Source organism: Pseudorasbora parva, chromosome 22, assembly GCF_024679245.1.
Source record: "Pseudorasbora parva isolate DD20220531a chromosome 22, ASM2467924v1, whole genome shotgun sequence".
Lineage (NCBI taxonomy): Eukaryota > Metazoa > Chordata > Actinopteri > Cypriniformes > Gobionidae > Pseudorasbora > Pseudorasbora parva.
Window position 1 is genome coordinate 7,443,273 of NC_090193.1, and position 25,062 is coordinate 7,468,334.

The 25,062-nt window shown below is 40.2% G+C and overlaps 1 protein-coding gene and 1 non-coding gene across 3 annotated transcripts in view; both read right to left on the reverse strand.

Annotated features, from left to right (window-relative positions):
* The window catches only part of fhit (fragile histidine triad diadenosine triphosphatase), a 536,398-nt gene that overhangs the window by 216,481 nt on the left and 294,855 nt on the right, over positions 1 to 25,062 (reverse strand). The gene's annotated exons all lie outside the window — the stretch shown is intronic.
* Positions 21,850 to 21,924, reverse strand: trnaa-agc (transfer RNA alanine (anticodon AGC)). The gene has a single exon. It is a non-coding gene; the product is annotated as a tRNA-Ala (tRNA).

The window sequence follows — 25,062 nt, forward strand, 5'->3', positions numbered from 1 at the left end:
AGATAGATAGATAGACAGACAGACAGACAGACAGACAGACAGACAGACAGACAGACAGACAGACAGACAGACAATAGATAGATAGATAGATAGATAGATAGATAGATAGATAGATAGATAGATAGACAGACAGACAGACAGACAGACAGACAGACAGACAGACAGACAGACAGACAGACAGACAGACAGACAGACAGACAGACAGACAGACAATAGATAGATAGATAGATAGATAGATAGACAGACAGACAGACAGACAGACAGACAGACAGACAGACAGACAGACAGACAGACAATAGATAGATAGATAGATAGATAGATAGATAGATAGATAGATAGATAGACAGACAGACAGACAGACAGACAGACAGACAGACAGACAGACAGACAGACAGACAGACAGACAGACAGACAGACAATAGATAGATAGATAGATAGATAGATAGATAGATAGATAGATAGATAGATAGATAGACAGACAGACAGACAGACAGACAGACAGACAGACAGACAGTAGATAGATAGATAGATAGATAGATAGATAGATAGATAGATAGATAGATATGATGCAACAGAATTTAAAACTGTTACCAATAAAAAGGTTTCTTGTTGATTTTCGATGTATTGGACATTAAGTATCTTGTGGAATCGGAATGGATCTGGCAGTGCTGGGTCAGATCTGCTTGTGTGATTATTTAAATGTTATGTGAGAAGCATCTGCTACAGTTAGAACCAAAAGCACATCTGACATGAGCATAAAGCGGGCGGAAATTTCCATCAGAGAGTTCCACCGGTGAGGGGGTGGACAAGGAGGAGGAGGAGGGAACTTTGCGTGTCTCCCTGTTCTGTTCACACAAACACGCATGATACAAGATTGTGGCTCACAAAACATCTCTATGGACACAACCCACATGTTTCAATCTCATACAATCTGCTCATTTGCTCATTTTCCCACATTCCCCGAGCTCTACTTCATCAGCAGTGTGACTACACCTGGAGAATTCTCTACATCCCACACTGCCCTATGTCACACATGGAGAAAGCTTAGGAAAGACTGTAATACTTTCGGTTATTCTTTAGGGAAACTTCTGGTTTCAGTATAAAAAACTCAAACTCTATCGACAGCATTTATGGCATATTGTTGATTATTATAATGTGATTCATCCCTGTTCAAATATAAATAAACGCATACATACAGTAACACACTTACAGTGGAAGTGAACCAGGCCAGTCTTCCAAAGGGTTTTACAGCTGAAATGTGATGCTTGTATTTTTGTTAAAGCACATTCATTTTTTTCAGTAGAACTTGGTTTATGTTTTGATCTAGTTTAAAGGAGATCTGGGCAATTTGGACATTTCTTTCCTTGGCCCACTTTTGACAGACAATGGCCACTGCAGGCTGGGAAAACCCCACAAGAGTTGCAGTTATCTACCATAGGTTCACTCAACCTAGCTTATACAAGTGGGAACGGCCTCTGTGCTGATTGTCTTAAGCCCTTATAGAATCACGCCAATTCATTGGCTGATGGCGCAGGTGCCGCCCCGCGCTCTTATGTCATCATATCATACTGGCGTGCACGCCATCCGCTCCTCAGATTTCTCTACCTTCAAAAAAGCGGTCACATTACGCCCTTAAATCTCAATTTTTCTGGCCCAAAAACAGTGTATCTTTATATATATCCTTCCAGCACTTCAGTGACTGCTGTCAGTAGAACTTTGTTCTCCTTGCGGTAAGGTGCCATGGAACTTTGTTGTTGTATTCCGCCGTGCACTCGCATCTTTGAGAGTGACAAACCACAAAGTAAGTGCATCAAATGTACAAATGTCAAGTGCCTTGAGTACCCAGAAAACTCTATATAAATGTAACTAATTATTATTTATTATTATTAAATGCATAGGTTTCTCTCATGCATACAGTGGTGCAGGGCATTTCTAAATGTAGATGTCATGACAATCCCTTTCTCAAAACCCTCCGCTCCCAGCTCGCGGTTTTTGAGAAGGAGTCACCGTTTTTCCCCATCGTGGTCCCGAGGCCTCTCTCAAATCTGCAACCTGAGGTTCAGATGTAGAGCTGGAGGATTTGGAGAACGAGCAGACGGGCCTCCACCTTTCTCTCCCTCTTTCCCTCGAGCGCGCGCAGTGTTTTGCCAGTCGAGTTTGCTCATGCTTTCTTATGTCCTAGCCCAGAAGAGCGTGAGACGGTTTCTTTTGGGCCAGATGATGTAGTTTTCACCGCAGCGTCTGACTCCGAGGATTTCGGGCCTGTTTCTACTAATAATGCTCTCCCGCCTAGCGGCCAGGAAGCATGGCCTTCTGTGGCCTAGTCTGAGCTTATCGACGTGCTTTCATGCGCTACGTAAAAGCTCGCGATCGACTGGCCTGATAAAACCTGAGTCACAGTCGTCTAAACTCAATGAGAGATTTTTGAGTGTTCCTAGTTCCAAACCAGCGTGGAGGAATCCCCCCTTTTTCAGCGATCTGCATAATGAGATCTCCAGATCCTGGAAGCAGCCATTTTCTTTTCCAATTAACATGGCAGCCACTGACCAACCGAATGGGTTCTGTAAAGCAGGGCTATTCGGCCATTCCTGTGGGTTGAAGACACACTGGCTTCTCATCCCTCTCCTTCCTCTGCTGCTCTTTAGAAGTCTCATGCTCTCCTTCCTTCAAAACCATGCAGGACCACTTCCACCTTATTCAGAAAATCGTACGTTGCAGCAGTTCAAGCGGTCATTGCCCTCCATTCCATGGTGATTCTCCAAGCTTACGAAGCTGACGTTCTGAAGTAGATGGATGAGGGTGCGGGCGTAACGCTGGAAGCTGCCAAAGAGCTTTGTAGAGCCACTGGTTTTGCTTTAAGGGCCACCAAACATGGCCGTGGAACGTTCTATGGCTGGCACGTTGGCTGCAGAGTGCCACGGGTGGCTTAACCTCAAAGAAATCTGTGACAAAGAGAAGGTATTCCTCTTGGACGCCTCTATTTCCCAGTCTGGATTGTTTGGGGAAGCGGTCAACACGGTGCCACAAAATTTAGAAAAAATTCAAAGGGTGCCATGACTGAAATAAGCTGGTCTAGCCATCACAATTTGGCCCTTGTCAAACTCACTCAAATCCTTACGCTTGGCCATTTTTCCTGCTTCTAACACATTAACTTTGAGGACAAATTATTAACTTGCTACCTAATATATCCCACCCAATAGCAGAGCCGTGATGAAGAGATAATCAGTGTTATTTACTTCAGCTGTCAGTTGTCAGAATGTTAATAATGTTATGTCTGATCAGTGTATATAATCACTGAAAACAGTTTATCGACATTTCGACAACAAAAATCAACCTCTGCGTCTCAGCAACAACAGTGTTTGGAGGACGGATCACATAGTACACATTGTTCACAGGCAGCCAATAAAGACCAAGTATGTATAACCATGCATGGCTGTATGCAAATTTGTTACATTGTTGCATAAGTATGAAACAGGAAGTGAAACTGAACTGCAGACAACTCGTTTCGGAGATATATTTGAATCAACTGGCACAAATTTCTAAAATGAGGGACAAGTCTGTGAGTACAGTTTGCAAAACTGTGTGAAAAGATTGCAAAAGCGAAGGCACTGTTTATGAATTTGTGGGTATGGATTGAAAAACCGAAGGTTTAGACTTCTGAGCACATGGATTTAAAAAAAACTAAATCTTGGATATGCTTCAAGCAATACGTGAGCAAGTTTGTTAAGCCAAGAGGACAGTTTAATAATCTTTAAGTACGGTTTACAAATTGAAGGGACAAATTGCAAAACTGTGACAACAGATTTTTGGGTCTTTTTTTAATGTTTTATTCATGTATATATATTTTTACTCCTACAGGTTATTTTCCAGGTTCTATAAATAAGAAATTTGTATAAAAAACTAGTTTGAGACACTCTATATGTTTTGTGCTCTTTATCATGAAACTGCTAACAACACTGTCAAAGGTTGTCATTGTGATATATATATATATATATATATATATATATATATATATATATATATATATATATGTATGTATGTATGTATATAGTTTTATTTTTTTGTTGTTTTTTTACTTAGATTTCTAAGTATTAAAATGTCAAATGAGGCAGATTTTTTTGTGTTTGACAGTGACCTGACAAAGTTTGACTGACAGCTGTGGTACATCATTTCACATGGCCTTTTAATGGCAGAGAAAGAAACATTCCTTTTGTGCTCTTCTGACCAAAGCTCATTCCGCACTAAATGGACAACATACTCATCCTACAGATGGACTCTTGGCAGTCAAACAATAGAAAGAACAACCAAGCAACCAGGGAAAGAGAGCGAGAGAGGACGGTTTTCTGAAAGCTTTGTAAGACACTGAAAAGGACAGCTTCCATTAAAAAATGTCAGCTCAAAACCTTAGATAATCACACACACTTCACTGTCTTTCCTCTGGTCCTAAATTATATATGGTACAAGTTTGGATACACCTTTTCTTTATTATGTTTTAAGATTTGTAAGGCCTTAATAATGAGGGCTTAATAATTTAAAGCATTTCAATTATTTAAGTAATAAAACGTTTATGCTGCAATACATTTAGATCAAAAACATTACGACTGCATGGTGCTAAGTGTCTCCATGGGGTCTCAAACTGTTTTTTAATGAATAAGGAATAGTTGTTATTATATCACGACCTGTAGCTTATAAAGCAATCAAATTAGAGGGTTTATCGTTGAAGTGATTAAGGTGTGACACATTGACTTCCCTCTGTGCGGCAAAAAGCCATGGAAACACATGTGAGCTCATTAGACCTCAGCCAGTGTAATTCCAATTGTTGAGCAAAACTCATTTACTTAAAGTATGAGGGCCATTAGTTACCTCCACCACCACATGATGAACACAAACAGGTCTGGAAGTTCATTAAAAGTGTTATTTATAGTGGGATCATGACAGGACATACGTTAAGCATCCAAAAAGTTGTGATGATAGTAAATGAGCCTTTCATGTGACCTTAAAAACTTTAATTTAGAGGAAAATTACTGAAGGCAAGACAAAGTGATGGGGCATCTTTAGTTTTATCGATGCTTAAAGGCTAAGTTCACCAAAAAATAACCCATGATTTTAATAATTTCCTCAGATAAAGTAGTTTAATGGTACAATTGATGTTTCAGGTAAGTAAATAAATAAATAAATAAATAAATGTATGTGTGTATGTAAAGTTTTCGCTCAAAATACTCCACAGATATGTGTTATAGTCTGTTAAAATGGCCACTTTCTGGCGTTGAGTAAACACATGCCGTTTTTGTGTGTGTCCCTTTAAATGCAAATGAGCTGCTGCTCCCGGCCTGTTCTTTCAAGCAGTGGGCGGAGCTTCAAGGGTCGCGCAACAACAACAGACCATGTCAGAAACTAGCAGTGTTCAGTTTGAACTGGATAACAGAGCCAGAGTACAGGTATAGTTTAGTTTAATTCTGGTTTTAACTTATGTTGCTATCTTGATTTTATCCACTATTAGTACAAGCCTTTTGTAGTGGACCCTTCCCGAATGATGGCCAAAGCTTTATGGAGATTTATAAAGTGTATTGTTCATCACACAAAAGATTAACCATCTGTTTTCAATCCAGAAATGTAAGAGCTGAATAAAAAAGTACAAGCAGTGCACATTAAAGTCGTATCCATAAACTCTCTCTCTCCCTTGCATTATCAGCATACACAATGAATTACACAAAAACACTCATTACAACTAAAGCTCGATTATAGCATTGGAACACGTACAAAGTCAGATTTTCATACTATGTCCCCTTTAAGTTGCACTTTGTTTCTCACAATTGTCTTATGGTTAGTTTAATAAACTATTTTTTATGTTGATATTTGAAACCTGACAGTCCCTGTTCCTGGTATATTTTTAATGTATGGGGAGGAGCGGCATACATATTCTGCTAAACCGTTCATTATGTGTTTCACTGAAAAATAAAAGGCATGCATGTTTGAAATAATATGAAGGTGAGTAAATGATTTTTAGGTGAAAAATTGGATTTGATGCTAATTTAATTTATAGTGACAGTAAATTATAGAAATTGAGGTTGACTTTTTTTTTCTTTACTTAGTTAGCTGCCTTGGACCCATTTCAAATGCCCACTTCAGTCATGTGCACTTAAGGAACCAGAGGCCCTTTGGCAAAGCAACCAATTTCTGATGCGCTCTGATTTTATTCATTGCCAATCCAAAATTAATTCATCATTTCCATAACGGTTAAGTGCAAACGAGGAAGCCAAGACCAGATTTTAACTAAGAAAAAGGACACAAAGAAGGACAGGCAATCATGACTGTTATGCTGTAACGTTCCAATCTAAGGTTCACCTGCTGGAAGAAGGAGACAAAAAAAGAATAGCTCAAACTACGGAGAACTTGGGAAACCTGCGCTCCCAAGAGTAATCAATTAATTGTGCAAAAGTACTCTGCAATTACTGATCAAAGTTAGTGCCTAAGCACATCTCTCAGGCTTTGAAGAACTTTAATAAGACACCTACATGCCTACCAGCCCCGCTTACTTATCAATTAATTTGGGAGTTAATGAGTTGGGAAGATTATTGCCTCTTGTGCTCTCCATCTCAGGAGGGACATGTGGATTGTGTACGGTGTAGAAAAGGACAGGTGCGAGCCGACGTGGTAGTGGTGGTAAAACCATTCCGAAGCTTCTTTATTGTCAGTAATGTCAGAGCAAAATGTGTGGATTTAATAATCAAGACCATTTTTGCTGATAAATTATGTTTATCTTTTCACTGTTATTATTTATATTTGTTCTTTTTTATTAATTCATGAAACACAATGAATATATTGAGAAAGAATAACAAAACACTATAGATAAACAGAAAGAGAGAGAGAGAGAGAGAGAGAGAGAGAGAGAGAGAGAGAGAGAGAGAGAGAGAGAGAAGTAGTGAAAAGAAAGATTTTTTAATTAGAATGTCTTTAGTTAGATGTTATTTTAAAGGGTATTCAATAATGTGAATTACTGAATACCCCCCCCCCCCACACACACACACACACACACATACACACTTCTCATATCCCGCACAAAAAAATAAAAACAAAAAATCAATGTTAATATGATTTCCCAATTTTTTTATTGTATGTCTAACCGTGCACATACCCAGGTGCAGAAAGGCTATTATAATAACACTATTGTTATTAGTCAAATTTAAAGGCAGCCCAAAAAAGTGCATCCATCCATTATACAAGTAATCTACATGGCTTCTGGGGGTGTTAATAAAGGCATTTTGAAGTGAATTGTTGGGTTTGTGTAAGAAAAATATCCATATTTAAAGCTTTTTAAAGTCCGGCAGACCACCTTCCATTTTCAATGAAAAAAACATAACTGGCACGATGATGAAGTCGGACCGTTTGAAATTGTAAGCGATATGAAGTGCGAGAGGCACTTCCGTCATAAATTGAATATGGAAGTCGGCCCGCTGAAAGCTAGATATTTAACTTCATAAAGTTTTAAATCTATTTTTTTCTTACACAAACCCATCGATTAGCTTCAGAAGGCCTTTATTAACCCCCCAGAGCTGTGTTGAGCACTTTTATAATGGATGGATGCACTTTTGTTAGGCTTCAATTTACTGGCATTATAAAGCTTGGATTAGCCAGGTTTTAATATAATTCAGATTATATTCATCTGACAGAACAATGTCATATACACTTAGGATGGCTTGAGGGTCAGTAAATTATGGGTTAATTTGTATTTTTGGGTGAACTATCCCTTTAAGGATCTGAACAACCCCCAAATTAGAGTATAAGTATTAGCTTTGGTGAGTAATTTGTCCTACACTATTGTTGCTACAGACATGAATGATAGGATCTCAAATTGTGCCACTTGTTGAGGAGAGGTGAGCTATTATTTTTCTAAGTGGTCAGACTTATGAGTCTTTCCTTATAAATTAGTTCAAAAAATAAAATCCATTGTAGAAGGGAACTGTGCCATATCCAGAGACCAAAATTGACGGTTGGTTCTTCTGTTTGGTTACTTATTATAGATTTTAAAATATAACTTTTATTCAGCAAGAATGCTTTAAATCTAAGTGACAGTAAAGAAACTAGGGGCCCTATCTTGCACCCAGCGCAATTGACTTTGTACTCCGCCGCATGTGTCATTCCTATTTTGCACCCGCACAAAGCACACTTTTCCCTCCACAGAAGCACGTCGCTAAACTAGTGAATGAACTTGCGCTCCCTGGGCGGTTCAGCGCAAAAAAGGAGGCGTGTTCCGGCGCAAACAATGCCTGGTGCTATTTTGCTGTTCCATTAAACAACTGCGCCTCTGACCAGAAAAAACCTGGTCTAAAGTCAGTGGCGCGTTGTTCATCATGCTATTTTAAGGGCACATGCTTGACCATAATGTATAGCGTGCACACCGCGCATACACTTTGCTCATGTAATCTACACAGATGCAACAGTTATTTTTGCAAATCATAAATTGTTACACTAAAAAAATATTAACACATGAGGTGACGGAAATCATTGTGGCGTGCCGCGAAGATGTGAAAAAAATAGGCATAAATCTAGCTTACAAATTATTCAGGCTAATTGTAGTAATTAAGGATCAGACCTGTTTGCCCAATAGTGGCAAGACATATATGTATATAAGGACATCTGACAAATTGGTTTGTCCGTCAAGAACCAGGAAAAAAAATCGACTGAAAAACTGAAAAAACTGTTTAACCGACGTCTGTTTAACCGACGTCTGTTTAACCGACGCTATTTTGGGTGGGTTTCTCCCATCCCCATACAACACAACTTCTCTGTCTTTCACTGCTCTTACAAGAACATCAGTCACGTCGGCTGTGAACCGCTCCTGGCGTGCGCCTGGTAAATACGCCATAAAATTAGCAATCCATAATGGAACTTGCGCATCTGCTTTTAAAGGGAATGTTGGATGACGCTCTGATTGGTTTATTCACGTTACGCCCAAACCACACCTATGAATAATGAAGCTACTTCAGGCCAACCCATTTTAGATTTGCGCCGGGCGCAAGAGCCATTTATCCCGCCGGGAAAATAGCAACAGCGCCGAGACCCGCCCACAAAGTTACTTGCGTTTCAGATCGTTAAAATAGGGCCCTAAATCTTCCACTTTAAACAAATGTTGTGTTTTTGAACTTTATATTCTAACATCTGATCTTTTGTACATTAGTATTCTAAAGCCACAATAAATAAATAAATAAATAAATAAATAAATAAATAAATAAATAAATAAATAAATAAATAAATAAATAAATAAATAAATAAATAAATAAATAAATAAATAAATAAATAAAATAAAATCTGTCATAATTTTCTCACCTTCTCATGTTCTAAGTTCTAAAGTTTTTTCTTTCCATTGAAAAAAAGAGAAGATTCTGAAGAATGTTGAAGAAAGTTTCCAGTCCCCATTGACCTCCATAGTATTTTAATTGTATGTCCATACTATGGAAGTCAATGGAATTTTCATTAATCACAATCTTTAAAATATCTCAAAATACTTTTTTGTTCTTTTTTTTTTTTTTTTTTTTTTGTTCAACAGAACTAAGAAAGTCATATACACCATATTGGCAAAATTATTGGGCCACCCCTTCAAATCATTAAATTTAGGTGTTCCAATCATTTCCATTGAGCAGGTGTATAAAATCAAACACCTAGGCATGCAGACGCTTCTACAAACATGAAAGAATGGGTCACTCTCAGGAGCACAGTGAATTCAAGCGTGGTACCGTGTTAGGTTGCCACCTGTGCAATAAGTTCATTAATGAAATTTCATCACTACTTAATATGCAATGGTCAAATGTTAGTGGTATTATAACAAAGTGGAAGCAATTGGGAACAACAGAAACTCAGCCACGAAGAGGTAGGCCACAAAAAAACCCTAAAAAAATTCACAGAGGGGGGTCAGCGCATGCTGAGGGGTACAGTGTACCCCTCAGTCAATAGCGACAGACCTCTGAACTTCATGTGGCCTCAGATTAGCTCAAGAACAGTGTGTATAGACTTTCACTCAATGGGATTCCATGGCTGAGCAGCTGCATCCAATCCTTACATCATCAAGTGCAATGTAAAGCATCAGATGCAGTGGTGTAAAGCACGCCGCCACTGGACTCTAGAGCAGTGAAGACGTGTTCTCTGGAGTGATGAATCACACTTCTTTGTCTAAGAATCTGATGGACAAGTCTGGGTTTGGCGATTGCCTGGAGAACGGTACTTGTCTGACGGCATTGTGCCAAGTGTAACGTTTGGTGGAGGGGGGATTGTGGTGTGGGGTTGTTTTTCAGGGGTTGGGCTTGGCTCCTAAGTTTAAGTGCAAGGAACTCTTAATTATTAATAATAATAATAATAATAATAATAATAATAATAATGATAATGATAATGATGATGATGATGATAATAATAATAATACGTTTATTTGTAACACACAAAATTTCAAAGTGCTACAGATTTAAAACAATCAACGACAAAAAAATGTTTTTAATTAAAACTGAAACAAAAATAATTAAGAAGTAACAAATCAACCAAAAGCTATGCTAAAAAGGTGGGTTTTAAGACCATGTTTAAAAGCATTTACTGTCTGTGGGATACGCAAGTGGTCAGGGAGAGAATTCCACAGGAGCTGCTGAGCAGAAAGGCTGATCTCCCACAAGTTTGGTTCTGGGAGTCCTGAGAAGACAAGTCGAAACAGAACAGAGGTACGTGTGGATGTTTGTGTGGTGAGGAGTAAGGAGGAAGATCTTGTACTCAATCCTGAGAGAGATATGACGCCAGTGGGGTGAATAATTATCAGGGTATTCCTGACCTTAACCCGATAGAACACCTTTGGGATGAATTAAAGCGGAGACTGCAAGCCAGGCCTTCTTGTCCAACATCAGTGCCTGACCTCACAAATGCTCCAGGAGAAATGTCAAAAATTCCCATAAACACACTCCTAAACCTTGAGAAAAGCCTTCCCAGAAGAGTTGAAGCTGTTATAGCCGCAAAGGGCCAACTCCATATTAAACCCTACAGATTAAGAATGGGTGTTACTGAAGTTCATGTGCACGTAAAGGCAGGCATCCCAAAACTTGTGGCAATATAGTGTTGGTTTAGAACAACTTGAGAGTACAAAAACTTTGACAGAATGTTTTTTTTTTTTTGGTAAGTATATAAATTAGAAAATACTGACATTAGTAAATAAACACAAATGACCCTGTCATTGTTGCCAATTCACCTTGTGAACTCTATTTAACCTAGCATGCCAACTGCTTCAGAAACACACAAGATAATTATCTATGTCAGCGACACAGGCTAAAATGCTCATTAATTTGAAACATGGATGAAAAGCAGAACTGAATAAACAGAATTAAGAAAAAAGCTTTACATTTGACATATTTTGGGAAAATCTGTCCAAACAAAGCTCACAACATAAACAAGACATGTTTCTGTCCATCACATGCCAGATGTTGGTAACAGATGACAGTTCCATCACGTTCTATTTATTCAAACTGTCATTGTGTTATTATGCACACTGACTATTAATGCAGATGATTGCAGATCAGTCATATAATACGCCAACATGAAACCTGCACACTTTCTGCACTGATCACGGGAGACAATGACTATTATATGGATTGAATAATATGCTAAGTATTATATATATATATATATATATATATATATATATATATATATATATATATATATATATATATATATATATATATATATATATATCCAGCGCCACTGGATCAAGAACACCATCCCATCGATATTCTCCATTACTCCAGTGCGTTTGCTTGTGTCGCGTTTATGATGATGTCACGGCAGCAGAGGCAGCGTAACTATAATGATCAGTTTATAATCCAACCCACTTTAAAGCGGTACTAACTGCAGTTGAAAAGCAAACCGAGCCAAAGTAAAGCGAGCAGAGCCGAGTCGTACCACGCAGTGGAAAAGCACCAATAGTCTAGTCAAGGTGTAAATTTAATGTACACAGTTATACATATCTGAGTATAACCCCACATTTAAACACATACACATACAGCCACTGACTTCAGTTATTTATGTCACGGATGGATGGATGGATGGATGGATGGATGGATGGATGGATGGATGGATGGATGGATGGATGGATGGATGGATGGATGGATGGATGCATGGATGGATGGATGGATGGATGGATGGATGGATGGATGGATGGATGGATGGATGGATGGATGGATGGATGGAGGCTACATTTATTGGATCCAGAATACCTTAAAAACAGTAATATTGTGAAATATGAATAACTTTTTTATTGTACAATAGAAACAGTTATTCATGTTTCACGTTGTAATGTATTTCTGTGATCAAAGCTGAATTTCCAGTGTCACATGATCCTTCATAATTTATTCTAATATGCTGATTTAGCTCCCAAGACAATTTTTATCATCCTCAATGTGCTGCTTAATATGTTGTGGAAACCATGAAGAAGAAAAAACAAAGTCATCCATATAGGACTCTTTGATGTATAGTAGGTTCAAAAGGACAGCATTTATTTGAAATGCAAATCTTGTGTAACAATCCAGTCTTTACTATCAACTTTTTGTTTTTAAGAAATTATTAATTTATATAAAGTAAAGTGAAGAAAAGTGAAGAAGTGAAGTGAAGTGAAGTGAAGTGAAATGAAGTGAAGTGAAGTGAAGTGAAGTGAAGTGAAGTGAAGTGAAGTGAAGTGAAGTGAAGTAAAGTAAAGTAAAGTAAAGTAAAGTAAAGTAAAGTAAAAGAATGAGAAACGTTTGGGGCAGATACTGTGTGGGTGTTTGCCAATCCTTTCAGCAGTAGCGTTATGCCGCTAGAGGTGCAGAAATGACACGCTTCAACTTTTAAGACTGTGAGCTTCTATGTCGTAGCAGGTGTACTGGAACAGAAATGTGTCAGTCTTTAGAGGTTTGCTACCCAGAACAGTAACAAGTTGTTTACTTGTCCTCCTGACTTCCCAAAGTGACTCGGGTGAGAGCGGGTGAGCCGTGAGTGATAACCGCTGCCGTATGCCTGATAGATGATGCTGTCTTCTGATGTTCTGAACGATGAGGAACGTCTCCCTGTGTGTGTTTCTTCTCCTGGTGGAGCAAGTTTCTTTCCACAGTGTTAAAGCGTCATTAAACATGTCCTGTCATTGCCCATCTGTTTAACATTTATCCTGAAAACGGCGGCTGGGGGAAGAAAGAGAGATACAGAGAGCCTCCCATTAACTCACAAAGCTTGCTGAAATGTTCTGCGCAATAGAGATCCTAGATATTCCTGAAGGGCTGGAGCTGGAGACGCCACATAACCCCCGTTAGCCTTTGAGGCTATGAAAACAGAATAATAGCCACATAGATCTGCATGATGATTTCGGCTTGTTCGGTAATGCACCTCAGAGCTGCGGTGCCGAGGCTGAGGGCTTCATCATCCCCCCCACACACACACACATTTTCCCCTCACAGCCACTATAAAATTCAATTTTCTTTATCTTGTTTGCTTCTGCTTTATTGTTTTGCATTAGGAGCGCTCAGCAAACAGGCACCACCCTCCACCCTCTCCTACCGCCCACTCAACCCCCACAACTTTACCCACAATCCATCTGATCACGATGGGTCATTGTCCTCAGTAATACCTGCACAACAAACTCTCAGCCAGACTACTGATGTGCAAAATACTAATTGACATATTTTGAAAGTCAATTAGTCGATAGCCCTGTATAATTATGATGGTTCATGCTCAGAAACGTTTCCAAAGGGGTGTTTTCATACTTTTTAAAAACAGCTGCATGCAACAGGACAGGTAACACACAACGTGATGCAATGGTGCAGAGTGTTTTATTTGAAGTCTAACTGTGACCTTACTGCTTACTGAGATGGATTTGTTTTTAAACAGACAAGACACAATTGTGTGAAGAGTTAATGCTAACGCATACAAAGGTATGATCACAGCAGTATTTGTTAGGCACAAATGCAATTAGAATCTTTTTGGAATCCATTTGTGGCACAAAAGTAAAAAAAATATCATGCTTTGGTAAATCATAATTATGGCGTAAACAACATGATATCATGACTTTGCGTAAACATACACGGCACTTTCTAAAGCCAAGTGGCGTGTTATCTATACGCATTCTGAGCTATCTGCGCGTATGTCTACGCCGTGTGATTCCGCGTGTATGTCTGCAGCGTGTGATTCCGCGTGTATGTCTGCGGCGTGTGATTCCGCGTGTATGTCTGCGGCGTGTGATTCCGCGTGTATGTCTGCGGCGTGTGATTCCGCGTGTATGTCTACGCCGTGTGATTCCGCGCGTATGTCTACACCTTGTGATTCCGCGCGTATGTCTACGCCGTGTGATTCCCCACGTATGTCTACGCCGTGTGATTCCGCGCGTATGTCTACGGCGTGTGATTCCGCACGTATGTCTACGGCGTGTGATTCCACGTGTATGTCTACGGCGTGTGATTCCGCACGTATGTCTACGGCGTGTGATTCCACGTGTATGTCTACGGCGTGTGATTCCGCGTGTATGTCTGCGGCGTGTGATTCCGCGCGTATGTCTATGCCGTGTGATTCCGCGCGTATGTCTACGCGGTGTGATTCCGTGCGCATGTCTACGCCGTGTGATTCCGCGCTTATGTATACGATGTGTGATTCCCCGCGTATGTCTACGGCGTGTGATTCCGCGCGTATGTCTGCGGCGTGTGATTCCGCGTGTATGTCTGCGGCGTGTGATTCCGCGTGTATGTCTGCGGCGTGTGATTCCGCGTGTATGTCTGCGGCGTGTGATTCCGCGCGTATGTCTATGCCGTGTGATTCCGCGCGTATGTATACGATGTGTGATTCCCCACGTATGTCTACGGCGTGTGATTCCGCGCGTATGTCTGCGGCGTGTGATTCCGCGTGTATGTCTGCGGCGTGTGATTCCGCGTGTATGTCTGCGGCGTGTGATTCCGCGTGTATGTCTGCGGCGTGTGATTCCGCGTGTATGTCTGCAGCGTGTGATTCCGCACGTATGTCTACGGCGTGTGATTCCGCGTGTATGTCTGCGGCGTGTGATTCCGCGTGTATGTCTGCGGCGTGTGATTCCGCGTGTATGTCTGCGGCGTGTGATTCCGCGTGTATGTCTGCGGCGTGTGATTCCGCGTGTATGTCTACGCCGTGTGATTCCGCGCGTATGTCTACGCCTTGTGATTCCGCGCGTATGTCTACGCCGTGTGATTCCCCACGTATGTCTACGCCGTGTGATTCCGCGTGTATGTCTGCGGCGTGTGATTCCGCGCGTATGTCTACGGCGTGTGATTCCGCACGTATGTCTACGGCGTGTGATTCCACGTTTATGTCTACGGCGTGTGATTCCGCACGTATGTCTTCGGCGTGTGATTCCACGTGTATGTCTACGGCGTGTGATTCCGCGTGTATGTCTGCGGCGTGTGATTCCGCGCGTATGTCTATGCCGTGTGATTCCGCGCGTATGTCTACGCGGTGTGATTCCGTGCGTATGTCTACGGCGTGTGATTTCGCGCGTATGTATACGATGTGTGATTCCGCGCGTATGTCTACGGTGTGTGATTCTGCGCGTATGTCTACGGTGTGTGATGCCGCGCATATGTCTACGGCGTGTGATTCCGCGTGTATGTCTACGCCGTGTGATTCCGCGCGTATGTCTACGGTGTGTGATTCCGCACGTATGTCTACGGCGTGTGATTCCGCGCGTATGTCTACGCCGTGTGATTCCGCGCGTATGTCTACGGCGTGTGATTCCGCGCGTATGTCTACGCCGTGTGATTCCGCACGTATGTCTACGGCGTGTGATTCCGCACGTATGTCTAAGCTGTGTGATTCCGCGCTTATGTCTACGCCGTGTGATTCCGCGCGTATGTCTACGCGGTGTGATTCCGTGCGTATGTCTACGGCGTGTGATTCCGCGCGTATGTATACGCCGTGTGATTCCCCGCGTATGTCTGCGGCGTGTGATTCCGCGTGTATGTCTGCGCCGTGTTATTCCGCGTCTATGTCTACGGCGTGTGATTCCGCGTGTGATTCCGCGCGTATGTCTGCGGCATATGATTCCGCGCGTATGTCTACGGCGTGTGATTCCGCGCGTATGTCTACGGCGTGTGATTCCGCGCGTATGTCTACGGCGTGTGATTCCGCACGTATGTCTACGCCGTGTGATTCCGCGCGTATTTCTACGCCGTGTGATTCTGCGCGTATGTCTACGGTGTGTGATGCCGCGCGTATGTCTATGGCGTGTGATGCCGCGCGTATGTCTACGCCGTGTGATTCCGCGCTTATTTCTACGCCGTGTGATTCCGCGCTTATTTCTACGCCGTGTGATTCTGCGCGTATGTCTACGGTGTGTGATGCCGCGCGTATGTCTATGGCGTGTGATGCCGCGCGTATGTCTACGCCGTGTGATTAGAATGATTTAGAATTTCGATTCTAAATCGCCGTGTGATTTAGAATGACTCGATCGGTCACGAGACACACGAGAGCCAATGGCATTTTACAATCAAAGCTGACTTAATGACGCAATTGGTCTCAAGACAAATGACGTCAAAGCTGACCTGACGTGACGTTTCTTCCGGCGGCAATATTTAAAATGTATTAATATTCTGCGGATGGACTCAACATTCTGATCGCTTTTGGGGATTTTCTTCACACAAATCAATCGTTTGGCCTCGGAACACTTGGAATATTTTTACTTTCTGAATAAATTGTGCCTTCAGTCGTATCTGCCTGTTATTCTGTTTTTTATAATGCACAAATGGGTAGATTTAGGGAAGGGTTTGAGTTACGCATTCCAAATGTGTCTGAATATGTGTGTGTGTCCACAAGGTAAATGGATTTATAAACATACTAAATTATGTATTTTTGAAAATGTAAAAATGCAGAATGTTTCTTGTGATGGGTAGGTTTAGGGGCTGTTTGTGTGTGATGAGTAGGTTTAGGGTATGGCAGTGTAGGGGATAGAATGTAACGGCATTGATAAACACGCTAAAAAGCGATTATGCGTCTTGATAGCACGCCAAAATGGAATACGAATTGCCGTATCATACGCCCTTTCATGAGATCAGTCTGGCATAAAAGACAGCATGTCAAGACATGGGATACAAAGTACATTTAAGTCAGTTATTAGTGACTTATGAGTCAAAATGAGTCAAAAAATGAAAAGTCATTATGAGACAAAGCATTACACTTTTTCCTCACAATTATGACTTAGTATAGAATATTTTCAACATGTAATTTTATCTCATGATTATGCAACTCATAAATATGTCATCATTTTGACTTATGTCATAATTATGATTGATTTAGCAAAGTATAATTTTTGTATTCTCATAGGTTTCCATAATAATCAATTAGAGTGATTGGATTTAAACTAAAATACAGCAAAGTAGCATTTTTTTATTTATTATTATTGTTATTGTAAAAATAAGCCTATTAAATACATTGTCCATTACACTGCCCAGCCAACATTTGTATGTAGGGCCACAGGGTATGAAATGGGCTGAAAAATGGCCGCCATATAGGACTGTCCACTGGTTCATAATGGACCCATATTTGCTCAGATGGATTTCATATAGGATCACGCCTGCCACTAGGTGGGACCCAGGTGGGCAACATGTCCAAGACCTATCACAGTCCCAAATTGCCAAAGCTCAAAATGTTAATGTTTGATTTAAAACATTCATAGTAAGCATTCTTTTATTTTGTACTCATACACTATAATTGTAGCCTGGCCAGCCGAACTCAACCCTGCCCACAACATTTAAGCTCGGGCGGTTCGGTCTGGACTCGATCCATAGAGGAGAAATTATGCCCGAACAGAAACTGTTCAGACCAATAAAATCATCAGGGCGGGCTTTAGACGATGATGGACAGATGATCAACAGTTACGTAATCATCCACGTCATCAAAGGTGCTTGGGTTGAATTTGTTCTAAACCTAAACTGAGAACTTGTTCGTATATGCATTCACCTTCACTATTTCTCTCTGAAATGATGATCGTGTTGGTAAGTACTCTGTGTATCCTAAAAAAAAAATCTTTCAACACCGGATACGAATTTTTACACTCATCTTTTTCTTCTAACATGACTTTTTCCAGCGTGCATTCAGACAGGGTTGCCAAGTTTTTACAACAAAACCTGCTAACTACTAGCCCAAACAAGCCCGGTAGCTCCGGGAAGAAAAAAAAATGGCGTTTGGGGGGTAAAATGTGTTATTTTGGCAAGGTTGCCTGCTAAAATTTGCATTCCTGGGTCTATATATCACACAATTGAGGTCCAAACCGCCGACATGGAAAACAACCTGCGGGAAAACCGCAGACTCGGCAACACAGTACAGTTGAGGTCTACTGACATTTGACAACTAACGTTATTTGTCGCTCTGTGCTCTGATTGGTTGTAGGTCTATCCAATTGAGGTCTTTCCTGTTTCGGTTTAAACATGCACACCCCATAATTACAGCCCAGTGGAGCAGTTTCAGACTCATATGCTGACTAGAATTGAGTATGATGACGTCAGGCTAGCATAATTGCTTTAAAACTTGAAATATTTGCATAAGCTTATTCATGCATTTAACTAATCATGCACCTCAATACATTTTTAGTAGTGGAAACTCAGTTTAACTAGCTTACTCAGTAAATACAGCATCATTATATAGCATGATATAGAAATCCCACTGAATATTTTGGAAAAGTTGAACTATTTACTGAATGTATTTAGCATTGCTGCTATTAAGTTACTTGCAAACAATGCTGCTAATCACACTCTACATGTGTTCCCTCTCTTTCATTAAAATTCTCCTTATTCTCTCTCATTTTAGTTATTGTTCCCCTTTATTGTGATGAGGATGATCCCTCATCAGCTCTCTGACAGGGTGTAAATACGTGATGCCAACTTCAGGTTCAAGTTTTTCCCTAGTGAGCTGATCTCTCCCATCCCTAGAGGTCAGATTGCTCCGGAGCCGCAGCGGGCCACCCTCCCTTCCCTGACTTCGCTGGCTGGCCGCACCCTCCGAACTTTTTAATGAGCTGGTCAGGCATCTCTTCGCCCTTCGGTGGGGGTTTGCCAGCTGAATGCACTGATGAGAGAGAATATTGATAAAGCTGTCAGAATAGCTCTGGCTTCAAGACAATGTGTTTAACAACTCCAAACTTCATGAAAAGTAGCCACGCTGTGCTACATTACTAATGTGTGCTAGCGCCAGTGCGGAATTTACACGCCAATAGAGCTGTGCAGTTTGAAAAGCATTTCCAAGTCATGGGTTCTTTCCTAAAGGTTCTAGAACACAAAATACACATCAGTGTGAATAAACAAACTAATTATTTCTCAGACGTGTTTTAAATGAGCTTTGTTGTATAAAAACACAGTGTATTGTAAACTAGGTAATACTTTAGAATACTGTTCCGTCATCAGTGAATAACACAGGGACAAATGTGTAACACTTAACTGATCTTGACTAACAAGACTACGAATTAGAAATAAATATGCAGTTTAATGTGGTAGTTCCCTATTACACTCTAAAAATGGCTGTGTTAAAAACAACCCAATTGGCAACCCAGCGCTGGGTAAATATTGGACAGAACACAAGGTGGGTTAAATTAACCCAGTGGCATTTTAACCCAGCAGGCTGGGCTGTTGAGAAAACCCAAAATGTAGTCAATTTTTACCATTAATGGATTTGCTATTCTGGGTTATTCTTGCTGGGTTGTTTTAAAAAAAATCTCCTGTGCATTAGCCTACTGTAAAACTAGACAACCAAGAAAGAACAAATGAAGAATGCATGTTTAGACTGTTAAAGCAATCATTTGTATTGCTTGACAAATGGTGCAACACACAAATGTGTTAAAATTGGCAACAATGACAACTACAAACCTAATATATTCTGTCAATTTATTCACATTTAAATCAAACTTTTATTTTGATTGCCGGGTTGCCGTGACTTTTGAGTCTCTGTTCATGATATGACACGCGCCCCCGTCATTCACACAGAGACGCAAAACATGGAAGAGTAATATTTAAATAGTATTTAATATACACAGACACTCGCATATATTCGGCTACAGTCTGGAGCCCTGGGTGACGCGACTGGACGCAGCTGCGGGACCGAATATAGTCTATGAGTCGATGCTATACAATTACTATCGTCACATTTTGAACATTTCAGTATGTAACTTACATGGTACCGAAGTACCGGTACTTGTGACATCCCTACATACAACCATATTTAATTTTCGTAAGGGGATCATGGTTTTGTGTAATTTACAAACTGTATTAATCTATCGTCTCACATGCCTACCTAAACTAACACGAGTCAGTACATTGCATCGGATTCTGAGGTAAAACTTTTGTCATCTTAACGTCATGTAAGCTTAAGAATTGTTGCCGCAAAGAAAAAAAAAACTAGAATTATGCTAATTAAAATGATTATTAATGAAAATATATGAACTTATGTTAAAACATCTGCAACCAGTGGCTTTGCCTTTTGCATTGTCCTTTCAAAATGACCGTTTGGGAGCAAATTTAAACGAATCAAGGTGGGAAGCACGTGAAACAACCAAGCGCTGGGTAGAATCAAACAAGCATTGCGACCCAGCAGGTTTAACCCAACGACTGGAAATGTGAAACTACCCAATGGTGTTTAAAATGTGATCAAATAAACCAACAAAAATTACCCAACAGTCTTATCCCAGCATTTTGGGTAAAAAAAAACAAAACAAAAAACAGCATTATTTAGAGTGTAGTTACAATTTTTTCTTACCTCCCCGAGAGGTACTAAGAGCAACTATGTACAGGTTCATAATTAATGTGAATAATGTATAATGAATTGTAAAAGAAATATCTTGTTATGACTCAAGTATTACCAAATCCTTCAGAAAGCATTACTGATCATTTGGATCAGTATTCTAAAGTGAAAATCACGATAACTCCCTAATATTGATTGAAGCCATTGTACGTTTTTTTTTTTATTATTATTTTTAAGTTTTGAATAAGATAATTATGTGGGTTAATATTTTACTAATTGTTGCACTTCCAACACAAGACTGGACCATTTCTTGGTTCGGGAGGAGTAGGGAAAAATATATAAAACCAGAGACCAGAATAAAAAAAGGAGGTTGAACACTTTACCGTCCAACTAGAAACAAACACAATATAATTAAATCATTAATCAGAGTTTTTTGTTTGTTAATATCAGTTACTGTCACAGTGTGTTTGGGGATTGTTAAAGTCTCGTGTTCTTATTTTGTCATGTTCACCGTCTTTGTTTCCTGGTTTGTCATGTGATTCCCATATCCCTCATGTGTTCTTGTGTCATGTTGTGATTGGTTCATTGTTTAATCATTGTTCACAGGTGTCCCTTGTCTTGTCATTAGTTCTTGTGTATTTAAGCCCTCATTTTTGCCATGTGTCCTTGGGTGCGTCTCAATCAGCTCCCTTGTTCAGTAGTCAGGGCACTAAACAGGGAGTCATCCCATTGACTTGTGTCCTAATAAGTGCCCTGACTACTGAACCAGGGAGCTGATGGAGACGCACGCCTTGTCTGGTATTAACATTTTAACCTGCTGTTTGGTGAGTGTTTTCGGTCAAGTCAAGTCTTAGTTTCATTTTGTAGTAATACACTGCATTTGGGTTCCTCAACTTGCCTTTGGTGGATGGATTTTGTTAGTTACTAGAGTTTTACATTTATTCCTGTGTAGTTATTCATTAATGACATAATAGTATTCTAAACTGTTACCATATATTGCTAGCAAGTTAGATTTAGATTTAGATTTAGATTTAAGCATTTGGCAGACGCTTTTATCCAAAGCGACTTACATTGCATTCAAGGTACACATTTTACATTATTGTCAGTTCTTGCTTTCCCTGGGAATTGAACCCATGACCTTGGCGTTGCTAGCGCCATGCTCTACTGGTTGAGCTACAGGAAAGCTGTTTAGCAAAGTTGCTACATAATGGCTACAACCAACCACAAATATGTCATTTCACTTGCTTTCAGCCCATTTCACATTTCTAAGAAAACTGAAGGTGAATTATCCATTCATGTTAAATGATCATTCCTAAAAACTGACCTTACAACTGAACAGCTTGACAAAACATGCCTTATTTTTCTTTCATCCTAAGTTAGACTTGCTCTGAAACTATTTAAACCTGGACACCTGCTGTTTGCAAAGTTAACTATGCAGCATTGCGCTCTAATAAATACCAACACCTTCGCATTTTACTTTCATCAGAAGCGCAGCACTGAGAATTCACTTAAAAGGCATTTATTGCATGTACGCAGGTAGAATTCATTCATTCATGACACACAGCCAATTCTTACACCTATAATACAACTGTAAGTCTATTACAGCTTAGCACATAGCTGGAGCTGCTACCTCCAGATGTCTCTTGTCTGGTTTGGTCTCCTGGGAGCGAGGAAGAGTAGATTCGTAAAGCGTGTAGAGCCGTGTGTGGAGATGAAATATGTTAGGAGTCAACACCACACACTATGCCACAGTACAGATGTTACACTGCCTGCTCAAGACTATCTCTGCTACTGAAATCGCTCACACTCGCTCTTTTCTTCCCATGAAAACAGCCCAGATTCTCTCGGCTCCTTCCCATGTCTCCCCTGTCTCTCTGTAATACATTATCCGAGCCCCCTCAGCCATCTGCTCTGATGTGGAGTCTCCAGAAACACGGCTCCCAAATTTTACAGATAATTACGATAAATTTGCGGTTCACTCTTGGGGTGCTTCCACAGCTTCCCTCCACACCATTTATAATCATCCCTGAATTACACAGAACAGACCACAAAGATGAATGGAAATTATGTTCATTAACAAGCCACCGACCCTGATGTTCATGTTGAAGATATAAATGAATGTGTATACTAAGTGCAGAACTACAGTTTATACTATATTAATCTTTTAAGGCGTTTTCACACCTCAGTTGGATTGCTTGCTTTGGAACCTGGTGCGTTTTCTCTCTTAGTTCGGTTCGTTTTGGAATATATAAATCACATTCGGAACCACATCAAATCAATCTCTCTGAGATCGCCTGAACGAGGTGAGAAAGCAATTCGACCCAACGGAACAACAAACCAAACGGAATCACATATATTTCTTGGGAAAAAAGTTCCTGGGACAAATTGTTTTGGGTAATTTTAATGGAAACGATGCTTAACTCTTTCCCCGCCAAACACGGAAATTTCCGTTATTTGTGAGAAAACGCTTCCAGGCCAATAACGGAATTTTCCGTGTTTCCGTGTTTTCACTGCCGGGCACTAGGGGGCGCTATTGCGCATCTTCTGAATGAGTACTGAATCTCCTGATCAAAACACACGTGAGAAAGACGCAGTGAAACGAGCGATCGCATGTAATCATTTGAATATTAAAAATAACGTGATCATCCTCATTAAACAGCATATGAATCAAAACTGCCTAATGTTACTGAATGAAATGTGGACCCAGGATGAGCTATAGGACTGTGTAAGCATTAGGGGTGTTGATGGACTCGATCTACTCCATCTGTGTTTGATCATCGCCAGGGGCGTTTCTAGGATTTTTATTTTAGGGGGGCTCAGCCCCCAGTGAGGGTAGGTCTGTAGAAAAAATGGTAACACTATTTAGTTTAGGGTCCAAATTGCGCTATTAACTAATAGCTTACAAACATGCATACCCAGAAGATATTGGCTGTTTATCATTACTTATAAAGCAAATATTAATACCTTAATGCATGGCCATACTGTACATGCAATTATCATACCAAATAATGTAGGCAGGTTTATAATAACCAAGATCCCAAATGTTAGGGGGTTCCAACATGGTCCCCCGAGAAAATTTTGATTTCTATGATCTACATATGAGCATTTTAAGATGTTCTGAAGGCCAAAAAATGTGATAACAATAGCTTGAAAACCATGTCACTGGGCAGTAAATTATTTGTCTTATCTCCACATCTCTCGTTTTCTCTGTTTTTATCTTGCCCTGTCTCTTCATAACGCTGAGCTTTGACTGTTTTTTTCCGTTTTCGTCAGTGAATAAAGTGAACATATGGTTTACAATATTAACATACTGATATTTATGTTTCATGAATAATTTTCTTAGACACGTTAATTTACTGTTTATCAAAGTTTTAAGTTTATTAAAATCACAGTATGAACATTCATTAGGCTACTAATCTTATGCCCAACACAGGCTGAAAAAGCTGATGTTTTATTAATTTACTGAATGTTACAAATAGAATTATATTAATTTACAATATATACACATTCATTATTAAACTTACGCCTAATCTGATGAAAATGGCTTTGTTAATATTTTCTGTTCGTTAAGGCCTACATTATGAATCACATTGGCATATTTTCAGTTAAAAATGTCTAAAAATTAGACACAACAAGTTTATTAATTTGCCTAAATATTTTTTTCTTTTGATTAACATTTCTGACTTAAAGCAGAAGCTGTCAAACATGAATGTTTAATTTAGCTGCATTTATTTTACTTGACGTCGAGTTGCTCTGCTAAAATTTGCGCTCAGCCTCAGCAGTTTCGGTGTGACCATAAAGCCCGCCTACTCTGATTTGATTGGTTTTATCAAATATTTTGACATTGACGAGCGGTGACAGACCAATGACGCTCAGATTTACACACACACACACACACACCTCTGCTTCTGACGTGCGCTGCGCTCTGCTCAGACCCGCTGGCGCTGCGGATTGGAGAGACAGACTAAAAAACGGGACGAAGCCGAAGCCTGCCGCCAGTTTCATATGTTTTAAAGGATAATCACATATTTTTTAGGGGGGCTGAGGCATAAGTTTAGGGGGGCTGAAGCCCCCCTAAAAAGGGCCTAGCGACGCCTATGATCATCGCTCTGAATCTGATCTGGAAACAGTCTTTCACAAAAATTTGATTTTCTCAGCTTTTTGTTCAAAATGTTGCTCAAAATATTCTATGGGCTATTAAATTTTGGTGAAAATTGTCAAAAACCCTGGCGGTGGCTGGCAACTTTTTTTTTAAACGCTGGCGGGGAAAGATTTAAGCATTTGCGTGTGTCACGACAGCTACAGAAAAAGCCACAATAAGCC